Raw genomic sequence first — 14,295 nt, 5'->3', positions numbered from 1 at the left:
TGAAGGCGTTTCCTCTCAACTTTTTTTTCTCCCCCCTAATATTATGCCGATGCATTTCCGGCAAACTTCTCCTTCTTTCTTTCCGTGGCACTTAAGAATTGGCAGAGGTAGCCAAAGTGAGATTTCGAGAACTAACACTGGTAGTCAGTATTGTGGATAAAGAATTGGCACTGGTAGCCATATTGTGGGATTTCGAGAACTGGCACTGGTTGTCAGTATTGTGGGAAGAGAATTGGCACGGGTAGCCATATTGTGGGTAATTTCGAGAATTGGCACTGGTAGCCATATTGTGGTGGGTGTATTCGAGATCGGTTCTTACAGTGCAGTAAGAATTCGATAACAGAGATCTGGGCTGTTTTATCCTGGGGACGGCGTGGTTGATAGTCTGCTTGCACATTTTGGGCAGTGCCACGAAACGTCTTAAAGAGAGCGACCTGGTCGTGACTCAGTCAGTAAGTATTATTTCGTGCCATTTAGAATTGCTGCAAGCAACAGTAACAACATTAGTTCTATAGGACGATTTAGTTTCAATTAAAGCTATACCCAATGAACTGAATCAATTTAAAAAAAAAAAATATGATATGGGTTGCGTTATATTATTTGGTTTTAACAGAATCCAATCCTTATTATTGAAAATGAAAGTTAGATAAGGTTTTGAGCAATAACATGGAACCTTAAGAGATAAACATTGACCTATAAATTTGAGACATAATAAATTCTCATTGATGCTACGATAAAAAACTTTTATCACTAGTGAAGGAAAAGATTTTCACTTTTGTAACCCACCTTTTTAGTTTCATAACCCACTTTTTAGTGAGAAAAGACTAAATTACCCCAAATTATAAAATACATTAACATTTCCCCTCCCTTCCCAAAATTGTCACCTCTTTCTTCTTCTTCGATTCAACTTCTCATATTTTTCTCTATTTTTTGGGTTCATTGTGTTATATGCTCATGACTTTTGGGTTGTTGTTGGACGTAGATGTTACATTGAGGTAACATGTGAACTTTTTCAAATAAATAACCTTAAGCTAATTTTTGAGTGTGTTTCTTGGGAATGCTTATGCAAGGTAACCTTTAAGCATTTTCAGAAAATAATGCTTACACATTATCTTAAGGCAACTTTTGGACAAAAAATGTTCAAATATTAACTTTACGGTAACACAATAAAATGATTAGAAAATAAAAGGTACAACAAAATACTTTGCCTACATATCTGACAATCTCATATTATATAAATTAGCGTGTCAACATGCATTTCGTGTCTGCCGACTCACATTCTTATTTCCTAGTATTAAATATTTAAGAGAATCGTATTATATTTTTTGTGATAAAAGAAATATGAAACTGGATTGTAATTCTTTTAAAAAACTACATGATAATATGATATTTTTAAGTATGTAACTTTCTCTAACTCATATTAATATTTTTTATTATGTATAAAAACATAGTAATAATAGTTAATTAAAATGGTAAAATAGACAATAAAAAATTACACCATATTAGGTAGTTATAAGATTTTTAGGGTTATATATAATGTACATATAGATGTAGTTTACAAGAAAATATTATAAAACTTTGATGATTGTGTATGGTTTATTTTTCCTTACTGTTTCAATGTTATGAAAGATGATGAGATATTATATTATCAATAGGAGGTGACTTACAAATGAGTAATAATAATTAATTTTTTTGTATTATCAATGTATTTCCACACCCTAATTATGAAAGATATAGTGCGGAAACACTTTGTTTGTAATGATTAATGATTTTTTTATATAACTATATATATATATAGACAAAAAATAATTAAATAGTGAAAATGATATTTATTTTCTTCAATTTAGTAAAATAATTTGTTATGAAGGTTACAGGGGTGAGCAAGATCCGACCCTACCCGCTCACCCGACACGGTCCGATCATGATCGGTCTGAATAAGGTTAGGTCTCATCGATTATAGGGTCGGGTTCAAAAAATAGACCCGATCAATGGGTAGGGACCCGACCTGTCCCATCTTAGAGTCACTTGCTCATCGTATGTGTTTCTACTAAGATGTGAATAGAGTAATGATACATTTTGGTCGAAAATATCATTTATTCTTTAATTTTTCACATAATATATACATGATTAATAATATATATACGTATATCATTTTGTATATCAAACTACATATTCATAATAATAATAATAATAATAATAATAATAATATAAGATTGAGAAATCTTTATCTAAAATGCTAAAATGAGTATACATTATATTTTATCGGGTAGGGTCGGATCGGATTTAAAGACTAACTCAATCGCTATTTAAGGTCAGCTTAGCTTCGAGTCTAAGGTCGAATCCGAGTTCAAAAAAGTGACTGACTAATATTAGGTTGAGCAAAGACAAGCATTACCCTGTCCCAACCCCGCCCATGCTCACCCCTAGAAGTTATATCTCTTACAAAACGCAAGACCCAGAATAAATAAGTTTGCAGACTTCGAGGGCGATAGGAGTAGAGAGAGGGGTTCTGGTTGTTGTAGTGGAAGATCATAATCATGTCCGGTATGGGAGACGGGTACGTGGGCACCGCCCAAGACGCGGTGAGGATCCGACGGCTAGAGAAGCAGAGAGAAGCTGAACGCCGCAAAATCCAATAGCTCAAAACCAAATCTGTCTCCGATAAGGGTCAGCCTGGTCTCCTCCAATTCGGTTCTAGCACTTCTGAGGTCACATCCTTTCTCCTTCAATTCAGGTCAATTTGCAAATTGAGTTTTGAAGGGGCCATTTTCCATCATTTCCCTTCGAAACCCAACCTGCAAACTGATAGATTTGCAAGTTGGGTTTGGGAGGAAAATGAAAGGAAATGGAAGCATTACAACCATCTCAAAAGTGTAATTCATAGATGTGAAGTCTCTAATTTCCCTCTCCCTTTTCAAAACCCATCTCGCAAAGCTATTAAAATTTGTCATTTATTTGTCTATTTTATTGATTAATCTTCAACCCCTACTGAATGATTTGGGGTTTGGTGATTCAGATTCTGGAGACTGCGTTCAAGAAGGAAACTGTTGGTCTCGTCACCAGAGAGGAGTATGTAGAGAAGGTAATACATAATCTATGTCGGTTTACACTCCAATAGTTTTAAATTGCAATTGTAATTATAATCTATGAATTAGTGATTTTACGATCCAATACGTAAATACACATACTCTTGTTGAAGATATAGGATAGGACATATTTGGGATATACATATAAAATATGTGCATAAAATTCATGAAACATAACATCATTGATGAAAATTCAAATAAAGGACATATTTCTTAGAAATCACTAAATACAAAATAAAAATCATATTGTGGTAAGAAATTATTGCTTAGGGGCAAAAAATAGAAATATTATTGATCCCGATTATTTCATGATCAACATTATGCAAATGCATTTTCTCTTCCTTCTATATGCATTAGACATGCTGTCCTTTTTTTTTCTTCACTACAAGTCCACATAGTAGATTGAATATCATGTTTTTCTCTTCTACTTAATTGATTGTGATTGTGTGTGATGTTTTTATCTCATTTGCTCCCTCTTAAAATGCTCTTGTATGATAGCTTGGGTGTGTGGATGTCTCAAAAAACATTTAAGAGTATTTGGAAAGTGTTGGATTTATAATTTATTTATTTAAAAAATAATAATTTCGATACTCTATGGATACGTATCGATAAAGTAGCGGTATTGGATACGGATACATGAAGGATATTGAAGTATCCATGCTTCACAGATTGTAATGACGTTGTAAAGGCTACGGAAACTGCAACATTGCTGCCACTGTTGTGGACTTGTGGTTGTAGACCGCAATTTAAAACCTTGGTTATCTGTAACATTTTCTGTTCTAATTTGGTACTAGCAACACATATTTTTGTAGAGGGTTCATATTAAGACCAAAATAGAGGAGGAAGAGAAGGAAAAGCTTCAGAAACAACAACAAGAGTAGGTTTTCTTTTTGTTTGTGTTGCTCTTGCCTAATTAATTCAGCTAGCACGATCATTGTTGATCATCTCCCTCTTTAAAATAGAGAAGAAGACTTTCAATTGCAAAAGCGTAAGAAGAGGAAGATAAAGGGGAATTCTCGATTGTCATTTGCTGAGGATATTGAGAATGATGGTGAAGAGGAGGAACTGCAAGATAGTAAGTAGCTTTGCCTCAATCTTTATTTTGTTGGTTATCTTCAAATTATTGTTTTGAATGATGGTTTGGATTCATATAATGGGACTTTTACAATTTTTCCATAGTAATGAATTGTGAAATATGTTATTGCATTTTTTTCTTCAGAAAACGTCAAATAACTACAAAATGTTAGTACTTTTTTGGTTCTATTTTAGGTAGTTCCATCTTTAATTATAAGTATAGCCTGTGAGATAAAATCTATTGATGATTTTCGTTTTTGTCAAAATAACATTTAACTTCGCTCTTTCTGTGGCAGAAGATCTGGAAACATATAGACTAAGGCAGGGTAAACTTGGCAAAGACCCTACAGTTGAAACTAGTTTTCTACCTGACAGGTATGCCATATCTCCCTTCTCCTTTTCTATCTTACCCCCTTCCTCCAATACCCCTGTCCTTTCTTTATTTGTTCTGCCCTAACGTTCGGGCATAGGAGCGCTGAGGATTCTGTTCAGTGAGAGAGAGGCTGAGGAGGAAGCTGAACGCGAAAGGCTGCGGAAACAATGGCTCCGTGAACAGGAGCAAATTCGAAGTAAGTCTGCTGACTAGTTTATATTTTTCTAGTGTATTTAAACTCTGTTTAAAAAATGGTAAAAAGTATAGCTTATGGAATGTGATTATATTAGGGAGCAGATTATGCTGAATTTCTTAGGCGATGCATAAAAGGCTAATAACAATAAGAATTCCTGTTTTTCAGGCGAGCCTCTTCAAATCACTTACAGCTACTGGGATGGAACTGGCCACAGGCGTGTGATCCAGGCATGTGAAGGCAATAAGTCCCTGAACAAGTATGCATTTTTAATAATAGTTGTATATCAGCATCTGAAGTTCTGAACTATATCATGATGTGATTCAGGTCCGCAAGGGTGACAGTATAGGAGAGTTTCTTCGAGCAGTTCAACAGCAACTGGCTCCTGAGTTCCGAGAGATTCGAACTACATCAGTAGAAAATATGCTATATGTGAAAGAAGACCTTATCGTTCCTCACGTAAGAGCATGTAACCATTGTAATTTCACAAAGCCTGCGAATAACATGCTATCTGATATAACCTGTACTGAAAAAATACATATTTTAATAAAAGTATATCTTCTAATTTATCTACCTTTTTCATTGCATATTACAGCAACACAGCTTCTATGAGCTAATTGTGAACAAAGCTAGAGGCAAAAGTGGACCCGTATATTCTTTTCCTGTTACTTCCATTTATTTATTTTTCTTCCCTTTTAGAAGATGCTTCCCTAAATGGTTTTCTTAAATTGATTAATGATAATTGTTGTATTCTATTTTTGATTTTTCTGCTGTGAGGGCTACTTTCTTCCTTTTTCCCTCTAGAACAAGGAAAAGATACATTGAAAGCTATGTATGTATAAAAATAATAGAACATATAAAAAAGAACTATGTTGTGAATGAAGAGTAGGAGTTCATAGCTGCAGAATGACAGAGGCAAATAAGCAAAATGAGTAATTACAATGCAAAGCTGAGATTTGTACAAGTTCTTACTAAACTAATACACTTACTTAACTGTTTTCTTTATATTTTATTTGGACGGGTGGTCAGGGACTCCGGGGGTCCCTATGATGATTTTGACCTTAATGGTGTGATTTATTCGAATACAACCCATGCTCAGCAGAATTAAGTTCCAATTTTTACATTGCATGGTTCTTTATGATTCTTTATTTTTTCTCACCATTTTGCTGTCACTGTAGCTCATCAAAACTCTATTTTACCCTCTTTAACTCGCAATATATCTATTTTCCGTTGTCTTTATTCTTTGAAATATCTAATTTACCTTTACTCATCAAAACTCTATTTTACCCTCTTTAACTCACTCTCCTTGCTTTCTTATTTGTCCAGCAGCCACCACCCACTCTCTTAAGCCACCTTTTTGCAGCCTTTTCTTTTTTTTTGGCTATTCTAAGGCGATTTCTAGCAAACCCAGTTATTTTTGCAGCAGCCACCCCATCCTCTGTTCTTTACTCTCCTGTTTTTCTTTTATGTGAATTGTTGTGCTCCACTGCTCCATAACTAAAGTATGGGGCCATCTTCCTTTGTTTTCACTTCATTTGATTGCTGAGCTTAGTTACTTTTGAGGCTCAGCAACAATCATTTTTAATGATTTTGATTATTAATTATGGATTTCTTTAATTTTGTGTACATTTTTACATTTTAACATTTTTTTTATCGGCAATTGTTAGTATGTTAGTATTTTGTTGTAAGTGAGACTCCACCCTCAATCTCCTTCACCCTAACCATCAAACCTTCTTATAACTCTCATTTTTTTGTTGATGGTGAGACTCGAACTCACAACCTCCTGCACTCCAATCCTTAAGTCCTCCCTCTTCACCATCAAACCACCTTTCATGTGTATATTAAATCACTTATGTTGTTTTCCTAAATGTCCCAATAGCCACTACCCGTTATCCCGCTATAGCGTTTTTGGATCGGCCACTCAGCTATTTGGGATTGACTACATAAGCTAGGTTTAGTTATTTCTTATTTTTTCTTCTCATGAATATTTTCCTTAATTTTAAATCATAATTTCCATTAATGTAGGATGAATATATCACCTTCATGGTTTGATATTCTTGTTTTCTTAGTGGGTCTAAGTTGATTCTAACATTTGTTATTGATTCTTTGATTTTTTTATACTAGAACATAACAGAAAATTTAGAATTTTATTTGGTTATTCCCCTCCTTCTGACTGTTGGTTTTGCGTAGTAATCTATCATGCTTTGATTATTGATGTTGCTATGTTGTATTTGTATGTGATGCTTCAAATTTGCATTCCATCCAAAGTATCTGATAGGATAAGGGGGAGACCACCATCACTCGGGTGTATCGGAGGAGGCCACGTGGCAAACACGTGGCCGTGTGACGTGGCCGTGTGACGTGGCAATATGATGTGGCAGATGTAACTGCCATAGTAGTAGTGTAACTGCCGAAAGGAGAGTGGGTAGCTTAGGGCAGAAGTTGTAAATAGGTGATAGGGGGTTATTGTAGGTAGCTTTTGAGAATTGAGTAGAGGAGAGGGATTGATTCAAGGAATTAATCTTGTAACGTGCAATTGATTCGGGGAATCAAATAGGGTTCATCTTGTAATCTTCTCCATTCTTCAAGCAATAAACGAGGTATTAGTATTCGGAATCGAATTGATTTCGAATCGATTGTGAAATCTTTCTTCTTATTTTTCTGTGATTCTGTATCAGTGTTATCACTGGGGTTATTGTAGGTAGCTTTTGAGAATTGAGTAGAGGAGAGGGATTGGTTCAGAGAATTAATCTTGTAACGTGCAATTGATTCAGGGAATCAATTAGGGTTCATCTTGTAATCTTCTCCATTCTTCAAGCAATAAACGAGGTATTAGTATTCGGAATCGAATTGATTCCGAATCGATTGTGAAATTTCCTTCTATTTTTCTGTGATTCTGTACCGGTGTTATCACTGGTATCAGAGCACCGATTCTGATGCCCTGAAAACCACTGTTGTTTCGTCGAAAATTCATGAAGACTCAAAGTATGTCGCGTTCCAGAGGGGATTGGGAATAAGAAAGGGAGGAGATGAGAATGAGATTAGAATTGGCAGAATCGTTGGTGAAGAAACATGAGGAACAGATGGTGGAAATGACCGCGAAAATGGACCGTATGTTTTCAGTGCCGAAGCCGAACACGGTGGCGACGCTGCGAGTTCCGTGAACGGAGGAATCCGTCGCGATCGTGACAAGAGAAAAAGCCGCGAACGGTTATCGCGTGAGGTGCGAGACCGAGATGACTCCCGTGGCAGCGGAGTTCGTCGCGGGAAGGAGTTTCGCAGAAGAGAAAAGTCGCGTGGGGACATTCACGGTGGAAGGGACGACTTCCGTGGCAATGGAGTTCGTCGGAGAAGAGAAGCTCCCCGGGAAGATGAGTTCAGGGAAGGCGTTATCGGCGGAAATGAATTCCGACGAGGAGTTGGTGCCGGACATGAGAATCGCATAGGGGAACCGATCGGAAATGAATTCCGCGGAGGTACACGTGATGAATTCGAGAGCAGAAATGAATTCCGACACCGAGAACGTGTCGGACATGACAACCGTACCGGGGAACAGATCGAAAATAAATTCCGAGGGTGTGCACGCGACGAATTCGAGTTCCGACAAGAGATTCATGAAGGGAATGAGTTCCGATGGGGTAACCGAGGCAAAAACGACTTCTGGGAAGGCATTCACGGTGGAGGAGAGTTTAGGCGGGAAACACGGAGGAAATTGGAAATTCCAATCTTCTCCGATTGGAGAGGTATTTCCAGTTGACGGAACTTACAGAAGGGGAGAAAATGAAGGCCACAGTTATGGCCCTCGAAGGGAAGGCATTGAGTTGGTACCATTGGTGGGAAAAATGCAACCCAAGGCCAAATTGGGAAGGATTCAAGATTGCGGTGGTTCAAAGATTCCAACCGTCGATGATTCAGAATCCGTTTGAGCAGTTATTAGCCCTCAAACAAATTGGGTCCGTTGAGGAATTTTTTAAGGATTTTGAGAAGTATGTTGGGGCATTGAGAAGCATCGATCCGGAATTCACCCAAGGGATATTTCTGAATGGGTTGAAAGAAGAGCTTCGTGCCGAGGTGAAGTTGTATGAGTTACAATCCTTATCCGATGTGATCTAGAAGGTGCTATTGATTGAGCAGAAGAATGCCATCTTGAGTAGGAGGGGCTTGTTTGGGTATGCAAGTCGGACAGGAGGAAACCAGAGGGCAAACCCCTATTCCAGAATGGTAACCGTGGAATCGAAACCGATGGGGAAGGGAAGCAGAACAGTTTCGGGGGGAGTAACACAGTTGGGCATTCGGCACCAAAACCCATTAGTGAAGTGATTCGGCCAAGAGGGGGAGAGTTCAAGCATTTGACCGGCGCTGAGGTGAGGGAAAGGCATGAAAAAGGGCTATGTTTTCGTTGTGATGAGCCTTTTACTAGAGATCATCGGTGTAAAAATAGGCAATTTCGAATGCTTATTTTGGAGGAAGAGGAGGAAGACGAGGAAGGTATGGAAGAAGACAGTATAAACGTATCGGGGGTTCATGATCTGAGGTTGACTTTGTGCTCTATGCGGGGTTCACTACAACCCGTTCATGGAAGGTAGAAGGGATGTTAAAGGGGAGAAAGGTGGTTGTCCTCATTGACTGTGGGGCTTCTCACAACTTCATAGCTCATGAGGTTGTGCAGGAGTTGAGACTATTGGTTCAGAATACTCCCTCATATATGGTGGAAGTAGGAGATGGGCGTAAGGTGAAATGTAGGGAGAAATGCGCGCATTTGTCTTTCCAGATACAGAATCTGGAAGTGATCCAAGACTTTTACCTCTTCAGTCTCAAAGGGGTTGACTTGGTGTTGGGTTTGGAATGGCTATCTGGATTGGGTGAGGTCCAAACTGATTTTGGTAAATTGGAACTCACGATCAAGCAAGGCCAGAAGTCGATCCATATTACCGGAAACCCAGCCTTGGCTAAAACCAAGGTCTCATATGGTGCTTTGTTGCAGGTCATTCGAGCAGAGGGGGAAGGGTTGATCATGCGTTGTGAATCATCAGATCCGAGAAAGGAAGAAGTTGAGAGCACTCCGATCCGTATGTTGCAAGTGCTTGAGGATTTTGAAGAGTTATTCACAGATCCTACAGGTTTACCACTGGTTCGAAGGTAGGATCATGCCATACATCTGATTAAGGGGGCAACTATCCCCAATATTAGACCATACAAATATCCTCACTATCAAAAAACAAAGATCGAAGGATTGGTTAGGGAGATGTTGGGGTCAGGGGGGATTCAGCATAGCATCAGTCCTTATTCCAGTCCTGTCATTTTGGTGAAAAAGAAGGATGGGGGTTGGAGGTTCTGTGTCGATTATCGGGCCCTGAACAGGGTGACCATTCCAAATAAATTCCCTATCCCAATTATTGAAGAGTTATTGGCTGAGATTGGAGGAGCCACAGTTTTCACCAAATTAGATATGAAATCCGGGTATCATCAGATTTGGATGCGGAGTGAGGATGCGGAGAAGACTGCTTTTCGTTCGAACCCATGAAGGTCATTATGAGTTTGTTGTGATGCCTTTCAGTCTCACGAATGCACCTTCGACCTTTCAGGCTCTCATGAACGAAGTATTACGGTCCTACTTGCAGAGATTTGCTTTGGTTTTCTTCGACGATATTCTGGTTTACAGTCCTGATGAGGAATCTCACGAAAGGCAGTTGAGGGAGGTATTGACCGCGTTGCAGGACCATGCGTTGAAGGTCAACCGGAAGAAATGCAGTTTTGCTAAACCCAAATTAGAATATTTGTTCATATTATCTCTCGTTCTGGAGTGGCTGCGGATGAGTCTAAAGTGGCCACTATGAGTTTGTGGCCATTACCCCGTGATGTGAAGAGTTTAAGGGGATTTATGGGCCTCATAGGTTATTACCGAAGGTTTGTGCATGGGTATGGGAGAATTGCCAAACCTCTCACGAATTTATTGAAAAAAGATAACTTCATGTGGACCGAAGAAACCACTCAGGCCTTTCAGACCCTCAAGGGGGCCATGGTCAGTTTACCGATGTTGGCCGTGCCCGACTTCTCGAAGACCTTTGTGTTAGAAACCGATGCTTCTAGTAAGGGAATTGGGGTCGTGTTGATGCAAGAAGGTCGCCCTTTAGCTTTCTGAGTAAGGGATTATCAACTAGATCCCAGCAGAAATCGGTTTATGAACGAGAGTTGATGGCGTTGATTTAGGCCGTGCAGAAGTGGAAGCACTACTTGTTGGGTTGCCTCTCTGTTATTAGAACGGACCAACAGAGTTTGAAATTCCTTACAGATCAGAGGCTTTTCAATGAGGAACAGTTTAAATGGGCGGTAAAGCTCATTGGGTTGGATTTTGAGATTCAGTTCAAACCCGGAGGGGAGAATTCGGTGGCCGATGCGTTATCGAGGAAGGCCTATTATTCGGCACTCTCAGTGATTAATGTAGGAGATGCCGAGGGTTGGTTCCAAGAGATTCAGCAAGAACCTAAGTGGAGGAAGGTAATTCAGGATTTGGTAGAAAATCCCGAATCTCATCCCGGGTTCCAGTTTCAGACAGGGCGATTGTTGTATAAGGGGAGGTTGGTTCTGTCTAAAGACATCTGACAAGTTACCTCTGATCTTAGCTGAGTGTCACGACAGTGTAGCCGGGGGTCACTCCGGGTTCTTCCGCACTTACAAGCGGATTTCGGGCTTTTTCTATTGGGACGACATGCGTGGTTATGTGAAGCATTATGTCGAGGCGTGTGATGTTTGTCAACGCCAAAAGTACTCCACTTTAGCACCTGGGGGGTCTTGCAACCACTACCCATTCCCACTCAGGTATGGCAGGAAATCTCGATGGATTTCATATCTGGATTGCCGCGGTCTAATGGTAAGGATACCATCTTTATAGTGGTGGACCGGCTCACGAAATACGCCCATTTTTATCCTCTTGGTCATCCCTACTCGGCCAAGGATGTAGCTTCCTTGTTTGTTAGAGAGGTGGTGAAGCTACATGGGTACCCGGTGTCGATAGTTTCCGACCGGGATCAGGTCTTTTTGAGCCAGTTCTGGCAGGAGTTATTCCGATTGGCAGGTACTTGATTGAAGTACAGCACGGCTTACCATCCTCAAATGGATGGGCAAACCAAGGTGGTGAATCGCGGGTTGGAAACATATCTTCGATGCTTTGTCGGGGCTAAGCCGAAGAAGTGGGTTGAATAGCTGTCGTGGGTAGAATTTTGGTTTAACACTACTTCTAACGTTTCTGCAGGTATGACTCCTTTCAAGGCCTTGTATAGGAGGGATCCTCCGACCTTGATTAAGGGGTGTCCTTTTACGTCAAAGGTTGAGGAAGTAAATCAGCTCTTGGTTGCCCGAGATGAGGTTATTCAAGAGTTGTGGCAGAATCTGTTACGGGCCCAAGATCTGATGAAGGCTTCGGCCGATAAACATCGACGTGAGGTAGAGTTTGAGGTTGGAGATTGGGTATTCCTAAACTGCAACCTTACAGGTTGAAGACTCTGGCTTCCAGACCTTCGGCCAAACTGGCAGCTAAGTTCTATGGCCCTGACTAGATCTTGGAGCGCATTGGATCGGTAGCTTACCGATTGGCATTGTCAGAGCATACGCGGGTCCACCCCGTGTTTCATGTTTCTTTGTTGAAGAAAGCTCTGAAACCGGCTCAACAGTCTCAACCTATTCCGTTGATGTTGTCCGAGGAGTGGGAATTGAAGGTGCAGCCGGCGACAATCCTACAACACCGCGTTGGTCAGAATGGAGATGTTGAGGTGTTGGTGCAGTGGGAAGGTTTGCCGGAGTGTGAAAATTCCTAGGAATCAGCGGCCCAAATGCAGGAAGCTTTTCCTCAATTTGCCCTTGAGGACAAGTTGAGTCTTTTGGAAGGGGGTATTTATAGGATAAGGCGGAGACCACCCATCACTCGGGTGTATCGGAGGAGGCCACGTGGCAGCCACGTGGCCGTGTGACGTGGCAACTATAGCCACGTGGCAATATGATGTGGCAAATGTAACTGCCATAGCATTAGTGTAACTGCCAAAAGGAGAGTGGGTAGCTTAGGGAATAAGCTGTAAATAGGTGATAGGGGGTTATTGTAGGTAGCTTTTGAGAGGAGAGGGATTGATTCAGGGAATTAATCTTGTAACGTGCAATTGATTCGGGGAATTAATTAGGGTTCATCTTGTAATCTTCTCCATTCTTCAAGCAATAAACGAGGTATTAGTATTCGGAATCGAATTGATTCTAAATCGATTGTGAAATCTTTCTTCTTATTTTTCTGTGATTCTGTACCAGTGTTATCAGTATCTCAGCCTTAAATATCTTTTGCGTGCCATCTCGAACTTAAATGTTTCCCATTTTCCCTGTTATCCTGTAATGATTTGCAGTGTCAAAATGTTGCTTATTGTTTTTTCTGTATATACAGCTTTTTCATTTTGATGTGCATGAGGATGTCCGAACAACTGCTGATGCCACTATTGAGAAGGATGAGGTACATTTTTATGGCTAGCCATTACTGCTACTGTTTTGAAATTTAAGTTGATTGTGTAAGTGAAAACACACATGCATGTTTGTCTTTGCTTGTTCTAATAACTTGTATTTTTTTTATATAACCAAGGGTATCACCCTATCCTATGAGTAAGGAACTAATCCCTTTCGGAATGCGTGACTGTCATTCCCAACAAATGTTGCTCTCAATAATCGAACCCTTGACATTTTGGTCTATCTGGGGATCTAGTGAAACCTTACATCACTAGACCAATGCCTTGTTTGTAGTAAACTTGTCTTTCAGATTCTGGCTTATCTCACTCTGGTGTTTTTATCCCAACCAACAGTCTCATGCTGGGAAGGTTGTAGAAAGGCACTGGTACGAAAAGAACAAGCATATATTTCCAGCTTCAAGATGGGAGGTACTTTCTCTTTTTCGTCTGTATAGTTCTTTATGATAATTTTTCTTCCTCTTCTGTCTTTTGGTTGAAGCATAGAGGTGTTTGATAAATCTCCATTAGAATAGGATTGGGTGAACAAAGATACTTAATTATATAACACCCTGCTTAGATAAATAGTGTTTGTGTGTATAGTAGCTTCTTACATAGCTTCTGATTTTGATTACTGTGTTCATCTTCTATTGCAGATATATGATCCAACAAAGAAATGGGAACGTTATACCATCCATGGAGATTGATCTGTGACTGCCATATAATTTTCATATGCATTTGTTGCCTTAGAATATGAAAGGGGATAGATAAAAACCCTAATTTTTCTGTTTGGCTGTGTAAATTCTTCTGTTTGCGAGTTGGATTTTAGAAATGAAAGAAAGAGAATATGTTTATCTCACAAATATATTTCACGACTCTCAAGTTTCTCTTTCCTTCATTACCTTTCGAGAACCAATTAGACCTGTAAGTCTTGCCATTAAAACTCACTTGGTAGGCAGAATAATGAATCCCATAAATTCCCCAAAAGTGTACCTGAGAACACTAAGTTAAGTACTTTAACTCTTGATTGTTCAAATAAGTTTTAAACTTCAGTCTAACACATGCAAGCTGAATCTGTGCATAAACAGTTTTTGA

General features: G+C 39.5%; 1 pseudogene; it reads left to right on the top strand.

The window, feature by feature from the left end:
• On the top strand, positions 2,441-14,063 carry LOC109343582 (annotated as a pseudogene).

Source organism: Lupinus angustifolius, chromosome LG03 (genome assembly GCF_001865875.1).
Source record: "Lupinus angustifolius cultivar Tanjil chromosome LG03, LupAngTanjil_v1.0, whole genome shotgun sequence".
NCBI lineage: Eukaryota > Viridiplantae > Streptophyta > Magnoliopsida > Fabales > Fabaceae > Lupinus > Lupinus angustifolius.
The sequence above is the reverse complement of the archived record's forward strand: the minus strand, read 5'-3'. Positions and strand labels throughout refer to the sequence as shown.